Source organism: Emys orbicularis, chromosome 3 (assembly GCF_028017835.1).
Source record: "Emys orbicularis isolate rEmyOrb1 chromosome 3, rEmyOrb1.hap1, whole genome shotgun sequence".
NCBI lineage: Eukaryota > Metazoa > Chordata > Testudines > Emydidae > Emys > Emys orbicularis.
The window spans coordinates 108,321,416-108,348,946 of NC_088685.1; the positions used below are offsets into that span (position 1 = coordinate 108,321,416).

Here is a 27,531-nt window from a genome sequence, read left to right on the forward strand (position 1 = left end):
AACAGCTTACATTAAATGAAAAAGTTTTGCTTCTTCAAAGCCATTTAGAGCAGTGCTTCTCAAACTTTTGTACTGGTGACCCCTTTCACATAGCAAGCCTCTGGGTGCAACCCCCCTTATAAATAAAAAACACTTTTTAATATATTTAACACCATTATAAATTCTGGAGGCAAAGCAGGGTTTAGGGTGGAGGCTGACAGCTTGTGACTCTCCATGTAATAACCTTGCGACCCCGAGGGGTCCCAACTCCCAGTTTGAGAACCCCTGATTTAGAGGGACAAAGGAAATCAAAGTAAGTTAACACTCACTCACTCTTACAAAGAAGCAGATGCTCAGGAACATTGCCTTCCATAACGCTGCCTCTGCACATTTTGAAACAGGCAGTGAAAGAGAAATGTACAGATTTTCCAATAAAGGTTTCTAGAAGGTATATATATACTGAGCTTTCCGACCAAAATTCCAACACTTTCCAGAAAGAACACTTGCATGCACACAACTACTTACTCTTCTTCTTGAAAAGTTTAATTAAAGATTTCAGCTTTGTGTTGATGAACACCACCATTTCCAAAGTGTCTATCTGTGGTCCTGGAGTTTAGATCCCATAGAAAACAGGAGCAACAAGCAGGTGGCTGGTTTTCAATTTGTACTTGCCAAAGCTCTGCAAACCCTACTAACTTTGTCTCTTCCTACACTCCTTCTCCCACCCCCACCCCTGCCTCGTTTTGCACAAGGGTGAGGTTGGCCTTATTGTCCTGGCAGTTAGAAACCATTAACAATCCTTGAACCTGAACGCCTCCTTCTGAAACATAATCCTGGGGGCTGAGAGCAGCTAATTACAACTTGTGAAGGAAGAAAAAAAGAAAGCCAATCGTTCATATTTGCATTGAACCAAGATCAGGCTTTTTAACTCAATACTCATTCATCCAGTTCACTCCCCAGCAAATCAACAGTTTTCCTCTCCTGGTTTCACTCCACCACAAACAGTGAGAATTGTAGATAATTTCCGTTTTCACTGCTCTAACAGGATCTTCCAAAATCCTTTACAGTGTAGCAGAGAGAAGAGTGGATACTTTCATGTCCCTCTTTTGTATAGCCCAGGCTACTTGTGAGTGTATGGAATTTGAACTGGCTGGGACAGTGAGGCTTTCAACTATTGTTTCCCAAACACGCCCCCAATCCCTTCCTCCTATTCCATAGGCAACATTTATGAGCAGCAAGGCTCTACAACTGAATCTCCATGGAGCTGTAAATGAGGGCTGAATTCTCGTGTAAATCAGGATGCCCTTCTTTCCCACCTCTCTTCTCTTCCCCGCCCCCCTTTCTTAATGTCCCAAGACCTGCATTTTAATTGTCCCCATCACAGAATTTTTCTTTGCATTTCCTTGCTCTCAAAATACTTCCTCCCCCCCACCCCCTTTACAATTACAATAATGGAAACAGCCCAGCAATCTTACATGTTGAATTTCATTCAGTCACATGCTGAGCTGTCCTGATTAGGATCAACTTGGAAACTCCATTAACAAAATTAATAATAAGCTAATCAAACGATTTCTGTCTAATAAAGAAACTATAATTCAACAAATGACACCAGTACAAGAGCCTGACCTGAAAAGGCTTTTTGAAATACACTTTAACCTCATGACTTTAAATATTCCTGTACATAAGCACATCTACTTTTCTATTTAGACGTGAATTACTATTTTAAAGAGAAAATGCTAAGTACCCCATCAATCCGCTCAGCAGGGCATGCCCCTCACACAATGCTAAGATTCAAGAAGCAAGTCCTCCTTTACAAAGCAAGGCTCTGCAACTGCCTTGGGTTAACAATGAAAGGGTTTTTCTTTGGGGGGGGGGGGAAATAGCAGCAGCAGGGGTCTTAGTCTGCCCCAAAAGCTGCTGCGAGTTCTAGCCTTCACAGTGCAGCATGCAGAAGCAGGTGTTCTTGAGAAGCATCCAATTCCCAGCCTTGCTGGTTTATCTCAGAATCACAACTGTGCAGAATGGAAGCGATAATATTTTAAATTCATACATTGCCTCTCAGCTGAAAGGGCCCATAGCGCTTTACAAACCACAAGTGTTTAATATCTCAGCCACCCTTGGGGGCAGGTCCCAGAGGCACTCTGTCCGGCTCAGAGGCACTCTGTCAGAAGGAGGCGCTCTGTCTGGCTCACCACTGAGGCAGTCAGCACATCCTGGAAGAGAACACACAAGAGTGGCAAGTGCTTCAGTGCTTGAAAGGATGCAGCATGCTTTTCCCCCAGGCTGGCACACAGCTGATGCAAAAAAGGGCCGGATGTGGCCTTGAACTTTTTCAGCCTCTCTTTGGGGAATGTAGCACTACCAGTGATACTATGGCTCCCCAATATCCCCTTGCGTCTAGGGTGACCAGACAGCAAGTGTGAAAAATCGGGACGGGGGTGGGGGGTAATAGGAGCCTATATAAGAAAAAGACCCAAAAATCGGGACTGTCCCTATAAAATCGGGACATCTGGTCACCCTACTTGCATCCCAGACGTGCAAGGACAGGGACTGAGGCTTCCCCTTGTGTACATGAAAGGTGCCCTCCACCCTTGCTCACCTGTGCAGTGCCAGCCACATTCTAGCCCTACACAAATAACCACCACTAGAAATGTAGCTACCTAAGGGTTGGGGGCAAGAGTCAGACAGACAACCAGCATATAGCCCATTTGAAGCAGGTGAACCTCTACTGTTACGAGTTGCACATCCTCGGTTGTCAAGGTACTGATAAACTGCATGTTACTTATTTTACCTACCATGGAAGGATGAAGGGACTGAGCAACCTTTCTGGGACATTTCCAGTCTCTAGTCATCCTTGGAAGCAAGATTCTGAACCTTTTCCACAAATCTTGACCTCCAAAATGACAACACAGTCAACCACTGGGGGCTGACCCATAGTTAGGATGCGAGCCTGGACTTGGGAGAGACAGGGTTCAATTCCCTAACCTGCCATAGACTTCTTGTGTGACCTTGGGCAAGTCACTTAGTCTCTCTGTATCTTATTTTCCATCTGTAAATGGGGATAACAGCACTTCCCTACCTCACAGGGAAGTTGCGAGGATAAATCCCTTAAAGGTTATCAGGTGCGCCGATACTATGATTACGTAGGCTATATAAGTAGCTACTCTAAATATAGGTAGGTGTTTGGCAAGTTCAAAATGTTTGATAAAATGAGACCAAAATGGAAGTAATCATAGAATATCAGGGTTACAAGGGACCTCAGGAGGTCATCTAATCCAACCCCCTGCTCAAAGCAGGACCAATCCCCAGACAGATTTTTGCCCCTAGATCCCTAAATGGCCCCCTTAAGGATTGAACTCACAACCCTGCGTTTAGCAGGCCAATGCTCAAACCACTGAGCTATCCCACCCCCCAAAAAGTAATATGATGAAATGGTAAGGGATATTTTATTTGATGAGATCATTAATCCAAGCTGCTCCTCTGGTCCTACAGAATGAAACAACGCAGGTTATTACCTGGGGGGCGGGGCAGGGCGGGGGGGGGGGGGGGGAAGGTTCAGAGCACCAAGAAAAGACAAGTAATTAAAAAAGCACATCATCTAGTATCACAAATGCCTATTCAAAACCTTGAGAGTAGTGTGCAGAATCGCTGGCAAACTTCTGCTTCTCTGTTTTTTCACCATATAGAAGTCTCTCTGCATATTCAATTTCAGGCAAGTTGAACAGTGCTCTTTTTTGGCTACTGTCAACATAGATTATTTTGTTTTGTTTTAAAGTCTGCTAATAACATTGCAACAGTGGCACTGTAGTTTATGATAAAGGACATGCACATGTTTTAAATCTTTGAAATACAGAAGGGTTGTAAATGAGCGATCCGTTATATATGGAGTGCTTGAAACACTGCACCCATCCCCCTCTTTAGAATTAGGTTTCCGGCTGACCTGTTCCATGACAACCATCTGGGACAGTCACCCTCTGACAATGACAGCCATATAAGAGGTCTGTGCCTGTGAAACTATCTGGAAATTTTTTGTTTCCTCAGAAATATTTAAGGCAGACCAATGAGATAGCTTCCTTTATTATCTAACCTGCATTCACTTAATACATGGAACTCTGTCCCACTGCTACCAATCTTGTGAAAATCTGAGGCTTTAAGAACCAAGCGTCAAAACTAGACAAAACTGGAATGTTTATAAACAGGTTTACAACATATCTGCCAAAGGCACTATAGCAATTTAGCATGATGAGAACGTTTTCAATAAGCGTTGAATGTATTGTGTCCTCTACTATTCCTGCTTCTCATACTACACGACTGTATTATGCAAAACTCAGAAAATACTTAGCAAATAAAGAATCTAGTCACCATTTATTTCCATGCAGGCGAGGTTGAGTCAACGCCCCAAACTACACATACCATGAAGTTCATGCAATGAGTGATGTGCCAAGTTACTACCAAATATACTTGCCATAGGCTCAAAATATAAATGTTAAAAGTGTAAGAGTTAGCCACCATATTGTTCAGCAAAAAGAAACAACAGTCACAGATGCTCTGGAAACTTTTTAAAAGGAGAGTTTTAAAAGATACAAATGCCTGGTTGAACAGGGAACTGCACTGTGAAAACTATTCCAGCGTATCTCCATTTTACATTTAATAAGTGAAATAATGGAGGAGAGATGTGTATTTCCAACATCAAATTAAATGTTTTTGCTCTTAAGAGACATGCCAGTCACCAAAAAATAAAATATATCAGTGCTACTCTTCTGCAATTCTTATGTCCATGTAATATGAAGTGCTTTCCACACGTATCTGAAGAAGGAGGGTATATATAGTATGACCATAGGCGCAGGTTAAGTATACTACTGAGAACTGCTCTCTGAGTCATCTCCCCATCAATCCCTTTAAGCAGGTGTTGCTGACAGAAGGAAACAACGACCGGGCTAAATCAGAATGTCACCCACCATATACAGTCTGAGCACATGTGCCCTGTATCTCCAGTGAGAGAAACAGGAAAGTGGGCCCAATCTTGCAAAGTGCTGAGCGCCTCCTCCAAGATACAGGGTGTCTTCCGCTTCCATTGATTTCAAAGGGAGTTGAGGGTGCTCAATACTTCACAGAATTGGGCCCTTAGACAGAATAGTTCTTTCTTTCTTTCCATTAAAAAAGGCTCTTGTAATAGACCAAGGAATACCAAGCAGCTCAGGTATGGAAAAGAGTGTCTAGCCATGTCCAGTTTTATGCCAGTTCCAGTCACCTTCCCTCATGCCATCAACTATTTGTAACCTTGAGATGGATCCAAAAGGCTGTTTTCATTTAGGGATAACTAATTTATAAATTAGAAAGGGTTCTTTCCCCCTTGGAGCCAATCACGTCTGGCCAGCTCAGGGTATTTTTTCCTGAGAACAAAAGTTAGTAGTTCCCACCACAAAGGCACTCCCAAGTGGAAATACATTCAGCTGCCCTCCTATCTTGAACTCAAGTCACTCACAATGGCTTCTTTCAAGACAATCTCGCTCTTCATGAAGCACGATACTTCCCCAGCTACTAACAAATTATAATAATTAAATCTGGGATCAGGAGAAGGAGAAAGAGAGGGGAGGGAGAAGTATTTTATCCAAAAGCAGTTGTAAAAGAGAGGTCCATGCCCCACTTAACCCACTGGGGAGCCATGCCCAAAGGCTCTCTCTGCATAGGCGATTCCCAAGCAGGTATTGATTTAAAAGATATCACAACAGCGCCCTCATTTATTCATACTCACAGGGGATTAGGGACTGCAGACTCTGGGACTGAGGTCGAGGGGAGGTGAAGAATGAGGAAGATGAGAAGGAGAAGCAACAGGAGGGTAGATAAGAAACAGACTTTGATCGATCTGATTATCCTATTTAGGCCACAACACACGAAAGCTATTTCACTTCTTCAACAGTTCAAAAATCTTCCCTCATATTCTCCAGCTATAGCATATAACCAAGTTGCCAAAGAGAGACAGGCTTTTAGGCAGAGCTGCACACAGGAAAAATAGCAGTTTCTTCAGGTAGGAACATCTCCAGTCAAATATTGCAAGAATGTGAAGGAGGAACGAGAACATTTAGCTACTGTGTGACTTTTTAATGTTTTGTTTTAAATTTAGGTGTGCATTTTTCTTTGTTCATTCCTGACTTTAGTTAAGGGAACATTAGCTCACAGAAGTTTGTTTTTTCTCCTGAGAAATATCTTTTTAGATTACATCGGAAAATATTCTTTATTGTAAATTTCAAATGTTACCTGTGGTTGATTGTGAGCCTGGGATTTGGTTTATAGAATTGATCAGAATCTAGGATGGCAGTTGAAGAAAAACTAGTCTTTCCAAAATCTAGATCTCCTTTAGATTTATCAGATAAATTCAAGTTTATTGGTTTTTCTCAATCAATGCTAGTGAAAATAAACTATCATATAGAAAACTTGGATTGGTCTTCTCGTTTTGTTTTTTCTATTGTAGGAGATTTTGGGGATGAGTGGGAGACCAACAAAGTCAATCACAAAAACTTCATTTCTGAACTTTTGTCCCACAGTGTCCCCTCATTCATTTCACAAGTCACATTTGGCAGCAGCTATGTATTTGTCAATCCGTAGTAATATCCAGCAACCATTTTAAACTAATCCCAGTCTCTCTATGGGTGTCTTGAGGGACACACACACTTCCTGCTAGTTTCACGTATTTAAAAGTCACAGAAATCATTTGGATAATGTACCTCCATCTCCCCTTCCTACATTGCTCATCCTGACAGTTATATCTATACATGGACCAAGTGGATTTTTCATAGAGTGGAGAGGCAGGAGACCTGAGTTCTTCTTTCATCTCTTCCACTGACTTTCTGTGTAACCTTCAGGTAAGTCATTGAACTCCCTATGCTCTGAGAGAAACACCCTTTGTATAGTCGGGGTAGTAATACCTCTCCACTTTTGCAAAGTGTTTTGTGCTGTATAGATGAAAAAGATGCAAAATATCATCATTACTACACATTTACAGTACTGCCAACCGCATGATCCAAAAATCATGAGCCTTAAAAAAATAACACTTTGCCATTAGGTGTTGGGACCTTTAGGATACACATTTTCAAGATATTTTTCTGCAGTAATGAGGGCTAGATGCTTACTTTATGTAAATGAAAGATGAGATTCCCAGGTAGTAACTTCATTCCAGCAATTAGGGTTTTAAGAAAGACACCAAATATTGTGAGACACTTGATAAAAATTGCAAGAACTGGCAACACTGCTTTAAATACAAGTACAGTCTCCCTCAGACAAACAAAATCATTTAGCTCAAGTAATGTACTGACTTCATATAAATACGTGACTTTGTGTTGTGAGAAAGTGCAAGGAAGAATCATAATTTACTTAGGATGCCTCTGCAAACTGAGCCAACATCCATCCTCAAGTGTCTGCAGAAAATGTCTTTTGCTGGTCAATGGATGCATTGATCTCATGGTACCAAACATCAAAAAAAATTGGAAAACAGAATTTAAACATTTTGTGTGGTTCAATTCCTCTTAATTAAAATGTCCCTATGATGCTCTTAAAATGAAAGATTAGTCCCATAAACGTACACTGTTAATTTGTTGAACTTTAAAAAAAAAAAATCATCATATGGATGCCAGGGCCGGATTAACCTTTTGTGGGGCCGTCGCCAAACATATTTGGGGCAATGGAGCATGGCACGGGGAGGTCGGTCCCCGGAGTGAGGGGCAGGCCAGGGACAATGGGGCATGGCATGGCAGGGGTGGCCCCGTTCCACCCAGCCCAGTGCGAGGGCACGGTTTACAAACCGGCAGTCACCAGACACGTAGTGGCTCACCTGACCCTGTGCTGCCAGCATGCCCCTTTCCCTCGGGGACGGACCAGCGCCCCGCCACACAGCCTCTTCCCCCCCCCCCAAAACACACACACACACACACAGAGGAGATAAATCTCTTTTGTGAAGTATTCAAGCTTTCACATCCTTTTAGCTGAGGAACAAGAAAGGTTTTACTCCAGCTCTCTAGTCCTCAAACAAAAACATGCAAGACAGAACTTCATATTCCTGATATACAAGGTTAACAAAAATAAACGGGGAATACAGGTAGGTGGGAATGACACACCCTTAAAAAGGAAGGTTAACTGTGTGGGAGGTTAGAAGGGGGAAAGACACTCTTATCCCCATTAGTAAAATACAACTATATGCTAACTAACAAAACAATTTACAATCTTTTTACAGGAAAGTTGAGCCAAAGAAGCTAGAAGCTACCAAAACAGTTCTTCCCACACTGTACGCAGGAACTGAAGAGGCAGTCGGTCCGTGCCGCCACTTACACCCTTAGCTTGCAGCACAAGAAGGCATAGTACACAGGTGCAGAACAAGGGACACAATCACTGAAGAATTTCTGGTCCTGGGGGGCATGGAGCACATGCACACCCACAGTGAATAGCCATAGGAACCAGCACTCAGAGAAGAATTATAGTTGATGCCCAATTAGCTCATGACATTTAGACTTAGTGAATGTACAAAATGCCCTTTTTATATACCAGTGCTGTAAGTGCATTAGCAAGAATAGAGTTAATAATAACAACAATAACAATGCAGCATTTATATAGTGCTTGATCTCTTCAAAACAACCTGCAAACCTTAACTAATGAATCCTCAAAACATCCACATAAAGTGGCTAAGAAGGCCCTTTTCACAGATGGGAAGAGAAGAAAGAGGTTGATAATTTGTCCAAAACCATATGGCAGATCAATTACAGAGCTAGGACGACAACTTGAACTGCTGATTCTATTTAGTGCTCTGCTCACACCTCTAAAACAAGTCTGACTAGGGTGGACACAGGCAGGGCTGAAGTTGGTTATAAAACATTTTTACAAAAATGTGCTATCGACTAACATGGGGCCAACCCAGCAAACCTTCTCCACATGGGACCTCTAATGACTTCAATGGAAGTACTGTGCCTGGAGGGACTGGTGGGTGCAGCGTGACTAGATATTATAGAATAGAATGTCAGAGTTGGAAGGGACCTCAGGAGATCATCTAGTCCAACCCCTTGCTCAAAGTAGGACCAATCCCCAACTAAATCATCCCAGCAGTTTCCTTATTAAAGTAAAATTACAATTTGAGTGAGACTCACTTAACTTCAAAAATACGTCCCTTGTCCCTCAGTCCCCAACCTAATATACAGTGGAAAATCTTTCATAAGCTTTTCAGGTATATAAAAGGCATTACACAAGTGAAATTTAAAGCAATCCAGAACTCAGTCTGTCTTCAAAAACATTCATGCCACTAGATTTACTACTTATATTTTAAAACCTCGCAACCTACACGGTCATAGCATCTTCATTATTTCAGTATCAAGTTGATAGGTGCATTATAGACAATATATATGACAGAAAGATATTAAAAAACCCTTGAAAATTAACAGGGGTGGGGAAGTCAACTACCACATGAACTGAAGCTCCAGACATCAGCATCTCTAAAAGTCAGGTCAACATTTCATAATGTGTGGGTAATTTCAACACAGGCAAAGAGCCTTAAGACGCCCACATGTCAATATGATATACACTATGATTTCAAGCCTGCCAAGTCTTAATTAGAGGGGAGCTATATACCACACAAACGTGTACACAGACAATTCTGCAAGGACTCTAAAGTAATATAGTGACAAATATTTTCGGGTGTTTTCAGCCAAGATACAGAGTTCACAATAAACTGTATTGTGCAACTCAGTTATTTTAAAAAGATAAATCCTTTGTTAATAAACAAGTTGAAAAAAAGGCAAAGAATTACCAGTAGTTAACAAAAAAGGGAGTAAATGTTGGCACATTTTAATACAGTTTTAAAACTGTAGCATGTTCCTCTTCAGGTTCCAATGGATGTATTTTAAAGCCATATACAGTGGTCCAAATTCTACTCTCACTTACTAATGTGACTAACAGGACTGCTAATTCTACATACCAATATTATTATTAAACAATTTGATCTTATACTTAAATGACCCAGGGCAATGAATTAGACACTAGTTATGGCTGTGAACATAAACACAAATGGAGGAGCCATGTTGTTAAAGTATGTTGTTTTTAAACAATAAGTATTTTGGTCACTGGCACAAACAAAAGCCAGATGAGAGTAGTTAATCAGCAGTCTCCAGTAGACTCAGGGGGAAGGTTTGACCGCTAAAGGAGAATGTTCGATGAGAGCGTTTAAAAAAAAAAAAAAAAAAAAAAAAATCAATGGTGCAAACGCGAATGAAGTTTCCACCCTTAGGAAAACTTAATCAATAAAACCTCAATAATTTTGTTTTCGAATGCACTGTGATGTGAAAAAGCCTCTAATTTCTTTGCTCACATTTACGGATGATGATAAAGACACATTCTATTCTTCAGCAACTTTTATTAAGTATTATGAAATATAGTATTAGGTGAAATACAATCTCTCTGGAGTTCACAATCCACGTGACAAAAAGTGTCACATGACAATATCCTTATTTTATAACCATGCAGAAAGTTATCTAGTGCAAAAACACCCTCAAACACACAAATGTCCCCCACGCATACAGTAGTTATAAGGAATTACTATTTTACATATAGAGTCCAAAAATCATGCCAAGTTCATTACAGACCTGTAAAGAGACATTCTCCAATCTAATTTGCTTATCACAACTGGTTTGATTCATGAGTAAACTTTGTAAAAGGATTTTAAGTATAGACACCTAAAATATCCAAAACATTTCCCAATGTTTAAAATTCTATAACAGTGCCCATTCCAGGCATCAAGAGATGAAACAACCCTTTCTCTGTGCATGCTTTGAGAACACATTTTTTATGCAACACCAAACAGCACTATTCCCTTCTGATGAATGAATCCCACTGAAGACAAGGTAGACAAAATAATCTTCACCAACATCAGACGCAAGAGAAAAACCTGCACTACACTACAGCTCTCCCTCGGTAACTCTGGGGCAAAGTGTTTGGTTTAGAACAAGTTAAATATACTGCTACAAAACTCTCTTATCTATTGTGCACTGAAAGAGTGCCTCTGTCTCTGATTCTATTTAATTATTTAATCTGACACTACTACTACCATCTGTTCAGTGCTCTACTCACACACTTCCAGAACACCAGCACACTATCACTCGTCTAGCAATGCCTTTCATGTTCATCAGTCAAATGTTTAACAAACAAAAAGAAAAGCAGGCAGATAAAAAGGGTGCTGCTACAAAAAGCTGAAGGAGCTCATTTAAATTAAATCAAACTTTCTGTGGAGAAGGGCTAATTACAAATTTAACCGGAGTCTACAGGCCAGAAACTCAAGGTTAGGGGCCCCTAATAGAACTCAAAACTGCAGGAAAAACACTTTTTAAAAAACCTACTCATCTGTTTTCAACAAGGGCCAAGAAGCAGATGGCATCTCATTTCCCCCTGAGGAAGGACCTAGACTAAGACATTGAAAATCAGAGAGAAAAGTTGGTTCCAGCCTTTATATCACCACAGTTTTTAAGTTCTACCACTGCATCCAACAAAGGAAAAGTGTAAGAGATGAATGTTTCTGCTAAAATTGAATAGTAAAAGTTGTCATTTGAATTACTGTCATTAGGCTTCAGAGTTAAAATGTTGAGACAAATGTTGACCCTTCTCCAAATTACTGTTTCAGAGTAACTGTACATTCCAACAGAAAAGCCTGGTTCACACTTGGAAGGGATGCTTCCAAACCATAAGTGTTAGGAACTGAGTTTTAAAAAACAAAACATTAAATTCGACAGACACTTAGTCCGTCACAAGGGCCAGATCTATACATCATGTGGGTCAGATCCAGCCAACAGGCTGGATGTTTGCCATCGTATTGACAAAGTGTGGTTCTAACAAGAGATAAGAACTGCAACCTAACAGTTCAGCCCAGTGCTTGAGGGACTTCTATTTTAAAATGACAAATACTCAGACTGAAGCAAATCTCTCTCTGTATGGAAGACATATGGAGACTGATTAAATGCAGCTCCACTCTGGTAAGTGACTGCAAAAAATGGTATCATGGGGTTTCATATATAGCCCCTCAGTGACTCCAGGTCAGATTATTTGCTCAGTTTAGAAGTAAAATGATGTTTTTCTAACTGCTAAAAACTGCAGACGAAGCCAGGGATCTGAAATTCAAGCTGTGCTCTTTCTAGTTCATACATCAACCCAAATAATCCAGACCCATCTTGATATTTTTATGAGATTATAAATTGGATTGATAAAGATAGTAGTGTTGATGTAATATACTTAGACTTTTGTAAGGTATTTGACTTGGTACCACATGACATTTTGGGTGAGTGGTAAATAAAGAAGAGGACAGGTCATTGACACTGAGCAATCTGGATCAGTTGGCAAACAATATGCGTTTTAATATGGCTAAATGTAAATGTATACATCTAGGAACAAAGAATGTAGGCCATATTTACAGAAGTGGGGACTCAGTGACTCTGAAAAAGATTCGGGGGTTGTGGTGGATAACCAGCTGAACACAAACATCCAGGACAATGCTGGGGCCAAAAGGGCTAATGCAATGCTTGGATGCACAAACATGGGAATCTTGAGAAGGGGTAGTAGAATGGTTATTTGGCACTGGTGTGACCACTGATGAACTACTGTGTCCAGTTCTGGTGTCCACAATTCAAGAAGGATGTTTATATATTGGAGTTTATATACAGAGAAGAGCTGCAAGAATGATTAAAGGCTTAGAAAACGTGTCATAGTGATAGATTCAAGGAGCTCAGTCTATTTAGCTGAACAAAGACAAGGCTAAGGGTTGACTTAATTACAGTCTGTGCCTGCTTATGTGGGACACAAAGATTTAATAATGGGTTCTTCAAGCTAGCAGAGAAAGGTATAACATGGTGGCTGGAACTGAACTAGACAAATACAGACTGAAAATAAGGCACAAATTTTTAACTGAGAAAGAAATTAACCATTGGAACGTATTACCAAGGGTCATGGTGGATTCTTCATTGCAGGCAATTTTTAAATCAAGATTGGATGTTTTGCTGAAAGCTATGCCCTAGGAATTATTTTGGGAAAGTTCTATGGCTTGTGTTATACAGCAGGTCAGACTTAATGATCACAATGGTCCCTTCTGGCTTTGGAATCTATTAATTATAGTTACAGTTGAGATGCAATTATAATGCACTGCTTTAAATGCTAGACTATCTTATCTGAAGTTATGAGCAAAAAGCAGATGCGTGTTTAGGCAATAGTATATTGTGAGATGTATTCTACCAATATGTTTGGTCTAGTCTGATTAATATTTTTTCTAAATTGAGCAACTCTTGTGTGTATTCATCAAGTTTACTAAACTGAAATATTTTTGGAATTTGTAATTATATATCAGTTACCACACACCTGGATTCTGAAGACATTATTTAAATGTGGTATTAAATACTCAACTAACCTCTTCCCAATCTCTCTTCTTCTCAAAGATTTAGTGAATACTAACAAAATACCATATGTTGATACTAAGGTAGGGCTAAGCCTTTAATACCAAAATATTCCTAGCCTCACTTTGGGGCAGCCACATTGACAGATTTAATCAGCCAAGAACCTCAAAGTTTCTGAGTAAGACAAAGCATACTCCAGTTCCAGCCCCATCCTTCCTTTTATACAAGCAGGGATTTGGGAATTCAATCAGCCATTCACTTGCACCTCTCCCTTTCCCAGAAAGCTAGAGTTTAAGAGTTCCACCACTGTCCTTCCTGTTGCCAAGTCAACCTGCAACCTCGTTGCTTTAAAAATTCCAGAAGGAGGAGTTTCCTGCCCTCCTAAAAAGTCTGCAAGGGGCATGGGGAAACAACTAGGATAGGCCTTAGCTCTCCTGCTTTAGTTAGATTTTTTTTTTTTGAAGCAGTGTAGCAGTCGTAATTGAAGTATACTGGCTTAGTTTAGACACAGAGGGTAGCAGGTGTCTTTCCAAGAGTGCATCTGTTATGAAACTGAAATTCTTGAAGAGTATATTCCATATCACCTGATTTGCATCATTTGCCTTGCTAAAGTCACTCAGACCATCATTGCTGCAATGCAATCTTGTTTTACAAAAGCACCAGCAGGATCACACTCACTTCAGTTTTATCTCTATCCATGTGATGTAGCCTGAATGCATACTGAGACTGTGGACAGCGGAGTAGAGGGGAACCAAACACTAACCATTGCTTAGCCCGGTTCTATAATTAGTTCAAAGAAATCACCACTTTTTAAAATCTAAAGGAATACACAAACCAGAAAATGTGAATTACAAAAAAAACAAAACAAAAAAAAATATTGTAGTAGTAAAACAGAAAACCAAGGACTGAAATGCTACCTGAAGCACTTAAGTATCACACTGTTATATTCATTTAACTCTGCAATCTGAAAGGAAAACTTGCTGTGTTCAAAAACAGCAAAGAGTGAATGTCTAGCACAAGGCAAAAGACTGCCATCTACAGAGAACCATTGGCACTCATCAATTTGCAATGAGTAGCTATGCAAACTATTAAGAACTAGACCATGATAATGTAAATCTGGGAATGAAAGGGAAAAAGTCAATCCTTGCAGTGTACTCATAACCTATATTTTCTGTCTGGCTTAAGACAACTGAGTGTTTTCCAATGTCAGCAGGTGCATTCACAATGCATGAAAAAATAAATACAGGCAAGCATTTCAGTGTCTTGCCTCCAAGTGTGACAGATTTCATCATCGTGAAAGATGAGTTGACACTCAACACATGCAGCAATCAACATATTTGCTGTGTGGAATTTTGAGCACAGAAATTCTCAGTGTTCCATTTTTCTCCACTATTTGTCTCTCAGTAAATTTCATTTTCAGATTTGCAGAGATGGCTATACTCCCACAGAAAATATGCAAAAATGAAAATGTTCCATGTGTCCGATGCAAAAGCCATCTCCAACTTTTAAAAAAAGGGCGGCAATGCATTTATGTTCAGAAATAGGTCCAGTTTTACTCAGAAACTGTCCTTTTTGCATGAGAGGTACACAAGTCTGTAGCAAAAATGCATAAAACCTTGAACTTCACACAGTTTTTTATTTCTTTGTGTCTAATCTCTAACTAATATCACCACTCCCTTCCCAAACAATCCCACCCAGATCCTTGTCTCATAAATTAAAATAAGTATAAGAACCAGAGAGAGACCAGACAGACACACAAACAGAATCATATGCCAGGTTTCTTTTTCTAGGTAAGGTGAGGGTTATAATTAACAACTCTGAACAAGAGATATGGCTGTAATAAATTACCACTCACACATTCATACAAATAAAATACCGACTTGTTTTGGTTTTCACCTGCATACAGGCATCAACCAAGACATACTTCATTATAAGCACTTGTCTTTCTGTTCAAATCTTTCCGAATTTTCAGTATGAGTCAAAGAACAGAAAGAGCAAAAGGACAACACATGGATCATATTAGGATGGTGTGCACACACCAGCACCCTTGAGATTTATGCTCTGAAGATACAATTACTATTTCATTTTCCCCTTTCCTACTATTAAACAGCCTTCAATGCATTCAGCAACATCTCCCATACGGTTAAGATGAATGCAGTAATTAATATGCAATTAATAAGATAGTGTGATCAACTGCTTTTGTTCAGTGAGGCAGCTGGCCCACATGTCAGATGGTAATTAGTCAAATTAAGATGGACCACTTTTGTTTACTGATGAACTGACAGCACTGTGGTGCTTAAATGTCACCAATCCTATTATAATTTTTTAGTAATACTGAAGGAGTATCAATAAACCAGAATTATTAATCCCCATCCATAAAGAAGGGAAAGGTAAGTTTGATTTCCCTCAAAAATGTTGGCACCAGCTGCCCAGTGAGTTAATGACAGAATTGATCTGATTCAAGGATGCTGTATCCTGGAACTAACAACGTAGCAAAGAGTATCACTGGCAGTGGAACAGAGCAGACTTTGGATACTGGGGGGGGGGGGGGGGGGGGAAGAGAGACAGAGCAAGATCAGATTTGACCTGTATCTAAATACAAGCAGAAAGTCTGAGGATCTTCTATGATCTACATAGTATCAGTCTAAATATTTCCAACTATTTTATTCTGCTAGTCCTGGTCAATACTAGAGAATAAACTTTTCAACTTTAATCCTAAAACTACTTTTAAAAGCAGTCATTTAAAATTCATTTTGTTATGCAATCAGCATGAAAACTACATGTAGAATATTATATTTTATATTGATATTTTTGATCAATGTATTGTACAGTGCTCCATCAGCCTGATGTTCTGATTCCAATGTAAATTATGTCAAAATCCAATTGGGACTAAATACCTGAGAGTAGGTGCCAGATATATCAATCATCAGTATGATCAGATGAAAACTATACCCAGAGTGCTTTCAGGACAATATCCTATTGCAGTGGTTCTCAAACTGTGGGTTGGGACCCCAAAGTGGATCGTGACCCCATTTTAATGGTGTCGCCAGGGCTGGCTTAGACTTGCTTGGGCCCGGGGCCAAAGCTGACGTCTGAGGACTCAGGTCACAAGCCCCTGGTCTGGGGCTGAAGCCCTTGGGCTTCGGCTTTGACCCCCACCTCCAACCCTCCCTCCGCCCAGGGCAGCAGGGCTCGGGCAGGCTCAGGCTTCGGTCCCTCCTCCTGTGGTCGTGTAATAATTTTTGTTTTCAGAAGGGGGTTGTGGTGGAATGAAGTTTGAGAACCCGTCCTACTGCATCCTTCCAGGTGTGCATCCTAGAGCTTGCAGCTTCCCAATACATATGTGCTGGTGAATAACATATGGGAGAAGAGCTGGCAGAAGGGACAAGGACTCAGGGGGGAAAAAAGAGAAGGTATGTTAAGATTTTCACTTTTACTAACAGTTTTCAAGAAAACCTAATCAACTGCAAAGAAAATCTTACTCTAATCTTCATTTCTGCTCCATCAACACTGTCAAATATGCTAAAGCTCTTAGCGAGAGAGAGAGAGAGAGATACACACACACTTTACCAGAAAATGGGATCATATACTTGGGCACCAATATTGCTGTGTTGAAAAGTGAGCTTTTAAAAGGCCAGTGTGAAAATTGCAACAGAGAGTCCTGTGGCACCTTTAAGACTAACAGATGTATTGGAGCATAAGCTTTCGTGGGTGAATGCCCACTTCGTCGGATGCATGAGTGTGAAAATTGACACTTTCATCAGAGAACTATGCAGCATTGTTGTAGCCAAGTCAGTCCCAGGATATTACAGAGACAAGGTGAGTGAGGTAAAAAACGGTTACCTACCTTTTCGTAACTGTTGTTCTTCGAGCTGTGTTGCTCATGTCCATTCCATTCTAGGTGCGTGCGCGCCCACGTGCACAGTCGTCAGAGACTTTTGCCTGAGCTGTATCTGTAGGGCTGGCTGCGACGCTCCCTTCAGTGCCACGCTCACGCACTGGTATATCAGGCACTGCCAGCCCTACGCCCTCTCGGTGCCTTCTTGCCAACAACTCTGACAGAGCGGTAGGAGGGTGGGTAATGGAATGGACATGAGCAACACATCTCGAAGAACAACAGTTATGAAAAGATAGGTATCTGTTTTTTCTTCTTCGAGTGCTTGCTCATGTCGATTCCATTCTAGGTGACTCACAAGCAGTCTCCTCGGAAGTGGGCTTGGGAGTTCACGGTCTCGTGGCTTGCAGTACTGCTCTACTGAAGCCAGCATTGTCCCGGGCACACTGGAAGAGCGCATAATGGGACATGAACTTGTGGATGGACGACAAGGTGACCGCCTTACAGATGTCCTGGATAGGCACTTCGGCCAGGAAAGCTGCAGACAAGGCTTGCACTCTGGTTGAATGGACAGTTATTCTTGCCAGAGGCGGCACCCTTGCCTGCTCATAGCAGCAGCGAATGCAGGCAGTGATCCAAGAAGAAAGTCTTTGAGCGGACATCATACGACCTTTCATTCTGTCAGCCACTGCGACGAACAGCTGGGTTGATTTGCGGAATGGCTAGCGCCCTGACATCTAGGGAATGCAGCCAATGTTCCTCCGACGTATGTGGCTTTGGAAAAAAGACGGGCAGATAAATGTCCTGGCCCATATGAAACTGGGAGACCATCTTGGGCAGGAAGGAAGAATATATTTTATTGGACCAACTACTGTTGATGTGAGAGACAATCCCTGTGTAAGCTCAAAAGCTTGTCACTCTCACCAACGGAAGTTGGTCCAATCAGAGAACTAGTTAACCATAAACCAACAGTGCAGAAAATGCACTTCAACTGCAAGCTGATTGCCTTTTATGACTTCATCTGGAACCAGCTACCTCTCTTCGAGAAGCAATATTTCTGAACCATGACATTATAAAATAGGTTTACATTATGCTGCCATAATCAATTTTTGTTGGCAAGCCTGATTCAATTAGGTGTTTGCCACTGATGAGGAGAGTCCTTAAAATGCTTGTACTTTTTCCGGTGAAGTTTTAACATTCTGCTTATTGTGTTCCAGCCTTAATCTGAATTAAGTCCAATTTTTTCACATTACAGCAACTGCTCTCTGCACAGAAACACTTGCTGACTACAACACATTGGATGGAGCAATCCATGGTAAAGATTTGAGAATATACTATATTCAGCATTAAAAACGCATCTGAAGATGTTTAATCAGATTCGGTCACTGCAGTGACTACATACCCTAAACTCTAACCACCATCCTCTGCAACAGATCTCATATCTCATTTACTTCAGATTTGAACTTGTAAGGCTCCTCCACCTGATTACTTAAAGCAGACAGTCATTGCTCGAATTACAAGAGAGCCTATACAAAGATGTGTCTATACTTTGCATTCTTTCAGATGCCTCAGATTCACACAAGTGATGTTAATGAGCTATCAAAACCTCTCCTCCACTTCTCTATAGCATATGAGTGCCACAGACTGCATCCTGTATAACAGAACTTTCAGAGAATGCAATATCTCATTCTTACAATGAATAAAAACGTGTATTATTCTGTTTATACCTAGCACTTGATTTAACAGCCCGGCTGTTAAAATGTTCTCCCTTCAGCACATTTGCCTTGCTTGACCACAAGTAGGCCTCTCTATTCATCTATTTGCTTTTCAGTACATTTACCACTTTGCCAGCATTCCATCATAAAGTGAGTCGTCTTTATTCAGTACGTTTCAAGAGCATTCAGAATTGGTCTCTGTTTTCTTCCCCAACTGCCCCTACTGATAATTTTTCAAAGTTTGACAATTAGGGTATTAATCCTACTATCTGGGCCAAATTCTTTACAGTAAATCAAGAACAGGAACAGAACTTAACTTTTCAATTGCAAATATTTAAGGTTAAATTTGTCCTGCAAGGGTCATTGCACCAACCCTTCCAGTGGCTTCCTCACACCCAAGAGCTGATGATATGTCAAGTCCAGCCAGGAATAGGTGTAAGGGGCGAAAGCACGATAGGAGTAGGGCTGGAGAACAATGCACATTGCTGATTCCCCAGCTGATAGGATGGTACCTGAGGGACTGTTTTAAGTGGCATAAATTAGACAAATCTGGTGACTGCTCTAGCTTGAACAAAGGCCAGTTCAACACTCAGCTACACCCAGAAATGGGAGAGCCACAAAGGTAACTTACAGCCACCTTTGTCTCCACAACTAGCTGTGTCAAGCAAAGACTGGACCCTTCATTGTCATGGGTAAATCATAGAATATCAGGGTTGGAAGAGACCTCAGGAGGTCATCTAGTCTAACCCCCTGCTCAAAGCAGGACCAATCCCCAGAAAGATTTTTACCCCAGATCCCTAACTGGCCCCCTCAAGGATTGAACTCACAACCCTGGGTTTAGCAGGCCAATGCTTGCTGTCTCCCCTACCCCAGACACACCACTCTCGTCTCCTCCCTCATGCCCCCTCACTTCAGTTGAGAAAGCGGTGGACAATCTACTAGGATGCCCCTGGAACCATGGGACTGAGATACCTGCCCCATGTGACGCTGTACCTGCCCCATGAGGCATTGCAAACCCTTCCTAAATCACCCTGCGGCCAGTTACCCTGTGGGATAGGTACCACAGTGCACTGCTCTCTGTGTCGATGCAAGAGCTGTTAGTGTGGATGCACTCTGCTGATACAAGGAGCTAGTGTGGACATGCAACAGTGGTTTAATTAAAGCACTTTAATTAAAGTGACATAACTTTTGCGGACAAAACTTTGTAGTGTAGGCAAGGCCTTACTCTCTCACAGACATTTTCTGAATGGCAGACTACATTATTATACAGGTAGATGCAAAAAACAAAAACAAAAAACTAACAAAAAGCACCTGATACCTAAGATTGGACCCTTGGTGTCTTCAGAAGGTGTAACAACACAAAAAGAAAACATTTTCCATCTCATGTTGCTACTAGGTAATAAAAACTCTGAGAAGTTTCTTAGCAGCAGCTACCAATGTCAAACATAATCTAACACTCCTAAAAACACACTCCCCAAACAAGAAAATAATACACCTCCCTCCCAGTATACTCAGCTGTCTCAAAAAACAGATGAAACTGTTCAGTTAACTCAGTAATAAACACACAAACCCGTTCCATTCCTGACAACCTGTCAATTCAGGGATAAAACGCTGTTTCAACCTAACTTCTCTCTTGGGAAACCAATCAGCAACCAATCTAGGCTGATGGGTTTGTTTATAATCATGGATAAGTAAGGACGTCTCTGTCACTGTTGCTTTGCTGACCTACTGGTTTGTTGTTTTTTCTTGAGAGAAGGAAGATTATTGAAAGACGCGTGATTCCTATTCCTGGACTCTGCTTGATTTCAATACCCTGATTACTTATAAGAAATGGGTCAGTAATGACGGCAGAGGAACAGAGTCATGGACACCGGACCAAGGCAAGGCTAGCAACATAGAACCCTCATTTTACAATGTCAAATTTAAATATACTATAGTTATTTACACTACAAAATAGTAAAGTAATATTACTTAAACTCTAGTGTTTGGGATTATTACCGCAGAACGCAGAGTACTTGCCCACCCCTCAAATAAGGGTGGCCCGTTAACTTGTGAGAAAGTTCAGTAATTTGACCACATTGTGCTTTAAAACAACCTCAGTATTATGGAGTGCCTTTTCAGCAGGGTAAATCAGTGCTGTGAAACCACCTGAAATGCTGTTCTCATTCCGCTTGATAAGGACCCCAATGGGAGACTTTTATCAACAGAGATAAAACCCAGCCAATAAGCACGTACTGTGCTCTGCGGCTATCACTACCTGTTCCCAGAAATTCCTTCAGCTCTTAAACACTTTTGTTCCTTAAAATAAACATTAACAAATTTAAAAATAAAACAAACTCTACTATCTAAAGATTAAACATTCAGTACTTGTCCAATGGGGGTGGTTTACGCTTGTTCTTCATAGTGCTTGCAACTTATGCCTTAATTATGATTGGTCTGTATGCTCTTTTATTGTCTTAAATGAGGAAATGGGGGTGGAGAGATGGCAGGGGAAAAAAACTGTTCCTGAGTCCCTCCAGAATGCATACATCTTGTGAAGACTAGTGCAGTAGGGCATCACACAAAAAAGCATAAACAGTTCTCTTGGAGAAACCTGCACATCATACTCAGAAACTGAATTAGAGAATAGAAGAGCTGATGGCTGAAGCTTCCTAATGTCTTATTTTCACAACTATGCATCTCTCAGTCACAACCATGTAATGCTTTAACATTTATATGATTTTAATTCCTGGTTCAGAGTTCATTAAGCACTAATCCAATTGTATTAGTTAGTGAGTCAAACACAGCCTCACAATGAATCACAAATATCCAAATATGAATGAAAAGAGAGACCAAAACACTTGCTAAATTTAAGTAGATGGAATGATTTCAAATGCTTATTTGAAAAAGGAACTAAGATCACCAATGCACATTTAACATATACTTTTAACTACTGTAGTAACTAATAGCTTCCACAATTGGTTCACCTCTTATCTTCCTTCCTGCTCCACCTCCACCTCCTCTCCCTTGCAGGAGAATTTCATTATTAAGACACAACAGGATGGAGGGGGGGGGGGGGAGGGGAGGGGAAGAGAGAGAGAGAGAGAGAGAATTCTTTCCACATATGCAGCACAAAGAGAAAGGAGTGAAAAGCTCTCTGCAGGATTTCTGAGTGCTCTATCTATTTTTCTTAATCTTAACTTCATAGTCTGAAGAAGCAGGTTCAAACAGAACAGCTATTCTACATATCGTGAACGTAATTAAAACTGAAACATACCAAAAGGTCATTGCTAAGGGACCAGCTCTGTACTTTGAAACATGCTAAGTTATCCTGAGTAGTTCAGAAGTGGCAACTAACACCAGAATCAGATATTAAAAGACAAAAAATTGTCTGCAAAGGGTCCTTTGTACCAAACTAGAAATTCTAATAAAACAAACCAACTATAAATCTGTATTGCTAAAACTGCATTTATGCTTCCACGAGCTCCATCAGTGGGTCTGTTTCCTAAAATGTTATAGCAGGAGACAGATTAGCAACAACATTATCAGATTTCTTTTTATACGAAATAACTCAGCATTTTCCCCAATACACATATATTATAAATATTTCATATAATTTTGCTGTCATTCTTTTTCTTTTTTCCTTTGACTAAACCAGAGCTGCCCTTGTGCTCTTAGATACAAAACTCAACAGAAGAACTGCTCAGCAGGACCCTCTAGGTTATGTTTCTTCAATTACATTTTGAGAAATTATTTCTTCTTTAAACAGGGCAGGGATATCTATTCAATAACAGGTTGAGATCATTCCCTTCTTGGCACAGAACACCAGCGGAAGCATGCTTGGCACTAGACGGAAAAATGCTAGAATGTAGCAAACTAGAGCTATGTCTAATTTCACTTATCAGAATTAGTATTGTATGGCTAGGTAGTGTTTTTCAATTGTTGGTGATAAATAGACATCATCAGAAGATCAGCTTGAGAGCAAAGAGGAAAAGAAAATCAATACAGCTGCAAATGAATTAATTCACTTTTTCCAAACAAAGCCTAGTGCCATTAAGCCCAGCAGGTTTTTGCAAGGGATGTTTTCCTTGCCTTGTGCACATTTTGTTCATATACTTTTCTGAACAATCACTCCATGAACAGCTGGGTGCCTTTGCTTGGATGGACAGAGAAAAGGGAGAGGCAAGCAATGATGTTAACAACAGCCAGTTGAGCTTTACCATTATAGATTCTTTCCCCTCTGTCTTCTATCTCAATCTCTATTTACTAATGGAACCTGACCTTTCCAAAAAAAGATTAATTATGACTCATGAATTCTTCTCCTCACATGCAGAAGAAAAAAAACCTTAGACATAAAGGGCTTTTCTTAAAGTACTCATCTATTGCACCAATAGCAGTTTTCATCTAAATGGAAGATTTAACATCTATGAAGCAAATCTACCTTTTCCTTTGGTTTAATTTTTATCTTCTGCTTTGAATATTAATTGGTTCTTTAAAATGTAAGTAATATGGCAACATTCCATCAATACAAAACACTGTTTTGCTAAAAAAAAAACTGAATAATTAAACTGACGCAGGTTCCTGAGAGCTCTCAAACATGGTCACATCACAGCATAAAGACAACACCACGGCATCTTCACTTATCAGTAACATAGCAAAAAGCACTGCCCATCGTTTAATATTACTTGAAACAGTACATTTGTTGTAAACGAGATTCATTTTCTAATCACACTGTCCTACAAAAAAACAAGGACACTTTATCCACTTAGACAAGTATGAATCTGATTCACTTACTGAATTTAACCAATATTTTTTGTTTAAAAGGACTTGATTCCATCACATATTTATTTTTTCCAAATAATTATGATTATGAGAGAACATAATACTAAGAAACTCAAATCATTAACTAAAAGGACATAATCCATTCTTACTTGGCCAGTAGGAATTGTCTTCTCTGTTCATTAACTTTTTCTTGAGGCGCCCATGAAGTTTGATGTGACTATTCCCCATTTTGTTTGAATACAGTGGGATAAGTTCCTCTTCATCATCATTATGGTTGGCCTGCCACTTGCTTCTGTGCAAACACCCAACCATCGGGTCTGACGGCAGGCAGTGCACATAAGCAATCATTGTAAGATGCTGCTCCAAAGGATGTCCTTAGTATTCCCAATGGCTAGATTGGAGCAGAAGGAGTGGCCTGTCCATAACCTTTCAAATGGACAGAGGTAAAGATTATGGAGGACAAAGATTTTGCTCTCCTCCTCAGTTAAGTAAGCAAAACTATTTAATTTGTGAGCTGTTTTGAACCGGATTTTATAATCCTTAAAAAATAATCTGACTAAGCAGATGACTTTTTAGGTGCTGGACACCGCAATATTTTTTTACTCTCAGCCTGATTCTTGCAGCAAAGAAACACAAAAATATCAGCAGCACAAAGCTGTGAAGCAGATCCATCTGCAACAGATTTCAAACTTGTTCCTTGGTGCTCTCACTAAAGTCTGCTGCTTCTCTTAAGCTTTATCCCAGATTATATGTCACACTCTAAATAACAGGTACTATGGACACACACAGATGGTCATATCTTAGAAGTTTATTCAAGGCTAACTTAGTATGATCATTGCAACATGAACAGCTACAGAATCATAACCTGAAAGGAATCTGTCTTGATTAAGGACATTTAAATTATTTCTGCATGCAGGTTAAAGAAAAGGAAAAAAAGAAATTTATTAGAGCATAAGCTTTCGTGGGCTACAGCCCACTTCTTCGGATGCTGTAGCCCACGAAAGCTTATGCTCTAATAAATTTGTTAGTCTCTAAGGTGCCACAAGTACTCCTGTTCTTTTTGCGGATACAGACTAACACGGCTGCTACTCTGAAACCTGAAAAAAAGAAAGTAAATGTTTGGATTTTACATATGTGGACAGGAGCAAGGATATCAGATTTTAAAATCTGAATCCTAATATTTGATACAAAAATTGTAGGAAATAACTCTCAGTTTAGTCTGTGGCTATATTTATAGTGAATAAATAAATAAAATCGGATATATATCACTTAGCATTTTATAAGCGCTATACAAACAAATTAATGAATCTTTGTAACACCCCTGTGAGGTAGGTATTATCCATATTTGAAGACAAACAACCTCACAGAGGTTTAGTAATTTGTCCACGCTTTAAGTGGAAAAGCCAGGATTAGAATTCAAATACACCTCTACCCCGATATTACGCTGTCCTCAGGAGCCAAAAAATCTTACCGCGTTATAGGTGAAACTGCGTTATATCGAACTTGCTTTGATCCACCGGAGTGCGCAGCCCCGCCCCCCTGGAGCACTGCTTTACCACGTTATATCCGAATTTGTGTTATATCGGGTCGCGTTATATCGGGGTAGAGGTGTATTCCCAGTTACTAACCTCAGATTCATTCTACTAGTCCATGCTACCTCTCCTAAACATTGTGATACCTGTGATTAGCATTTTAAATAATGGGACCTACATATTTGTATCTGCATCAGTCTTGATACTATCACTCCCACTATTTCTGTGCATATGCATACACTAGTGCAGGTATAATGGTCATCTTCCTTGTCCTCCATATTAGCTGAACTGGGTTAAGATCTTAGGAAATACTTCTGTGGTACCAGATGTAATTATAGAGTGATTTTCCAACACATTCAAAATTCCAGGGAAGGGAGGGGGAGAGACACAACAAATCATCGAGTAGGATGATCCCCACTTGGAGCAAACATTTTCCATTAGTTGATTTTATTACTTTGTATTTTTGGTAGGACTGGAGGGAGAGGGGGGAAGGAGGAATCAGAGTGTTTTCAAATAATCTTATGATTGTCAAGCTTTTTTCCATAGTGCAGATGACATCTAAATAAACAGATTATTTCATGGACCACCTCCCCAACTCCCCATTCACAATTGCCTTGGATCACATCCCCTCCCATTCACCATCACAGAACATCCTTGTGACAACTACAGCAATTGCTTACATGCAAAAGTACACTAATGTTATGTAAGTATTTATGTATATTACAAGGCTTTTCTTGCTTCCCTGCTGATCTGCAGAAGCCACTTTGGGCAGGCCCCAAAACCCACACTACAAATACAAGAGTGGGTGGTAGAAACCAGAAGATTTCCATGTTCCAAACTCTTAATAAAATCAAACAGGATAACTTATTGGTCATAAGACCCAATAGCATTTAACATGTACTTCTCTAGACCAGACATGTTCAATTAGCCATGTTTTCAAATGTGTGCCCCTGCAGTAATGCTAATACACGATAATGGGATCAGTACTGAAATCCTGTTTTAAAGAGTATATTTACCATGTGGTAGGAATTAATGTCTGCACCTAATCTTTAAGTAAAGACTAAACCATTTTTTTCCTGTGACTCCTGAACGTCCACGCTTCTAATATGCATGTGCTGGAAGTTATGGTCATTAAATTCTGAGTTACTTGCAAATACAAAATCACGAAGACTTAAAAAGAAACTGCAGTTTCATTCTTTCTGTGTGATAACTCATTTCTAGTATATTGCAAACTCTCCCCCACTGCCAATTCTTACTTTGAAACTCTTAATAAAAAGAAAAATAAATCTTGTACATTGTCTGATAATACACTGTGGGTGAAATCTTGGCTCCATTGAAGTCACTAGCAAAACTCCCATTGACTTCAAAGGGGCCAGGATTTCACGTTATATCTTCAAAAGCAGCCCCCAAATAAAATTCTTACTGTTCCACTGCAGCTTTCATATTATTTTTCTTTTTTTAAAGAAAGCTGTCAATTCCTTTGCAACCCTGAACTGTCATTTACACACAGCCCCAAAAAATAGCACTTATTTCCTGCTTTACCTGTTTTTAAATAATTTAACTACTAGTAAAATAGGTTATAAACTTGTCACTGCATTCAAGGTCTTGATAGCCAGCATTCTATTACTCTATTTTTAACCATTTCCTTATTTTCAAGCTTTGTTCCTAACAATTAGGGAGAAAACTGATTACATTTCACATAAAACTGTCAGGGGCTGACAGAATCACAAGAGTGTGGACATTTAGGCCTTATCTACACTGCCACTTACAGCGCTGAAACTTTTTTCGCTCAGGGGTGTGAAAAAACACACCCCTGAGTGATGCAAGTTTCAGCGCAGTAACGTGGCAGTGTAGACAGTGCTCCAGCGCTGGTAGCTATTCCCCTCGCGGAGGTGGTTTTATTACAGCACTGGGAGAGCTCTGGGTTCTCTCCCAGCACTGGAGCCGCGACTACACAGCCATGTTAAAGGCTGTGTCGACACACCCTAAGTGTTAAGATAAAACCACCCTGTTGTGTCTAGGCATTCCCAAGATCTCAAAACAGTGAGTGATGCTGAATATCACATGTACTATAACACAGAGTGTGGGTACAGAATACATATTCTATATATATTATAGACACACACAGAGTATTATAAACACAAATTACAGCTAATTCTCACTGATACATTGGATCCACATCACCTTCAGACCTGTTGACAATTTATCTTTGAGTGCATTAAATAAGAAATTCTATCATCATCATCATGTATGCTATGTAGATCCTTTGGATAGTACAAGACATATCCATACAACTTCTACAC

General features: G+C 40.1%; 1 protein-coding gene across 1 annotated transcript in view; it reads right to left on the reverse strand.

The window, feature by feature from the left end:
* Positions 1 to 27,531, reverse strand: part of NHSL1 (NHS like 1) — a 262,387-nt gene that overhangs the window by 64,887 nt on the left and 169,969 nt on the right. The gene's annotated exons all lie outside the window — the stretch shown is intronic.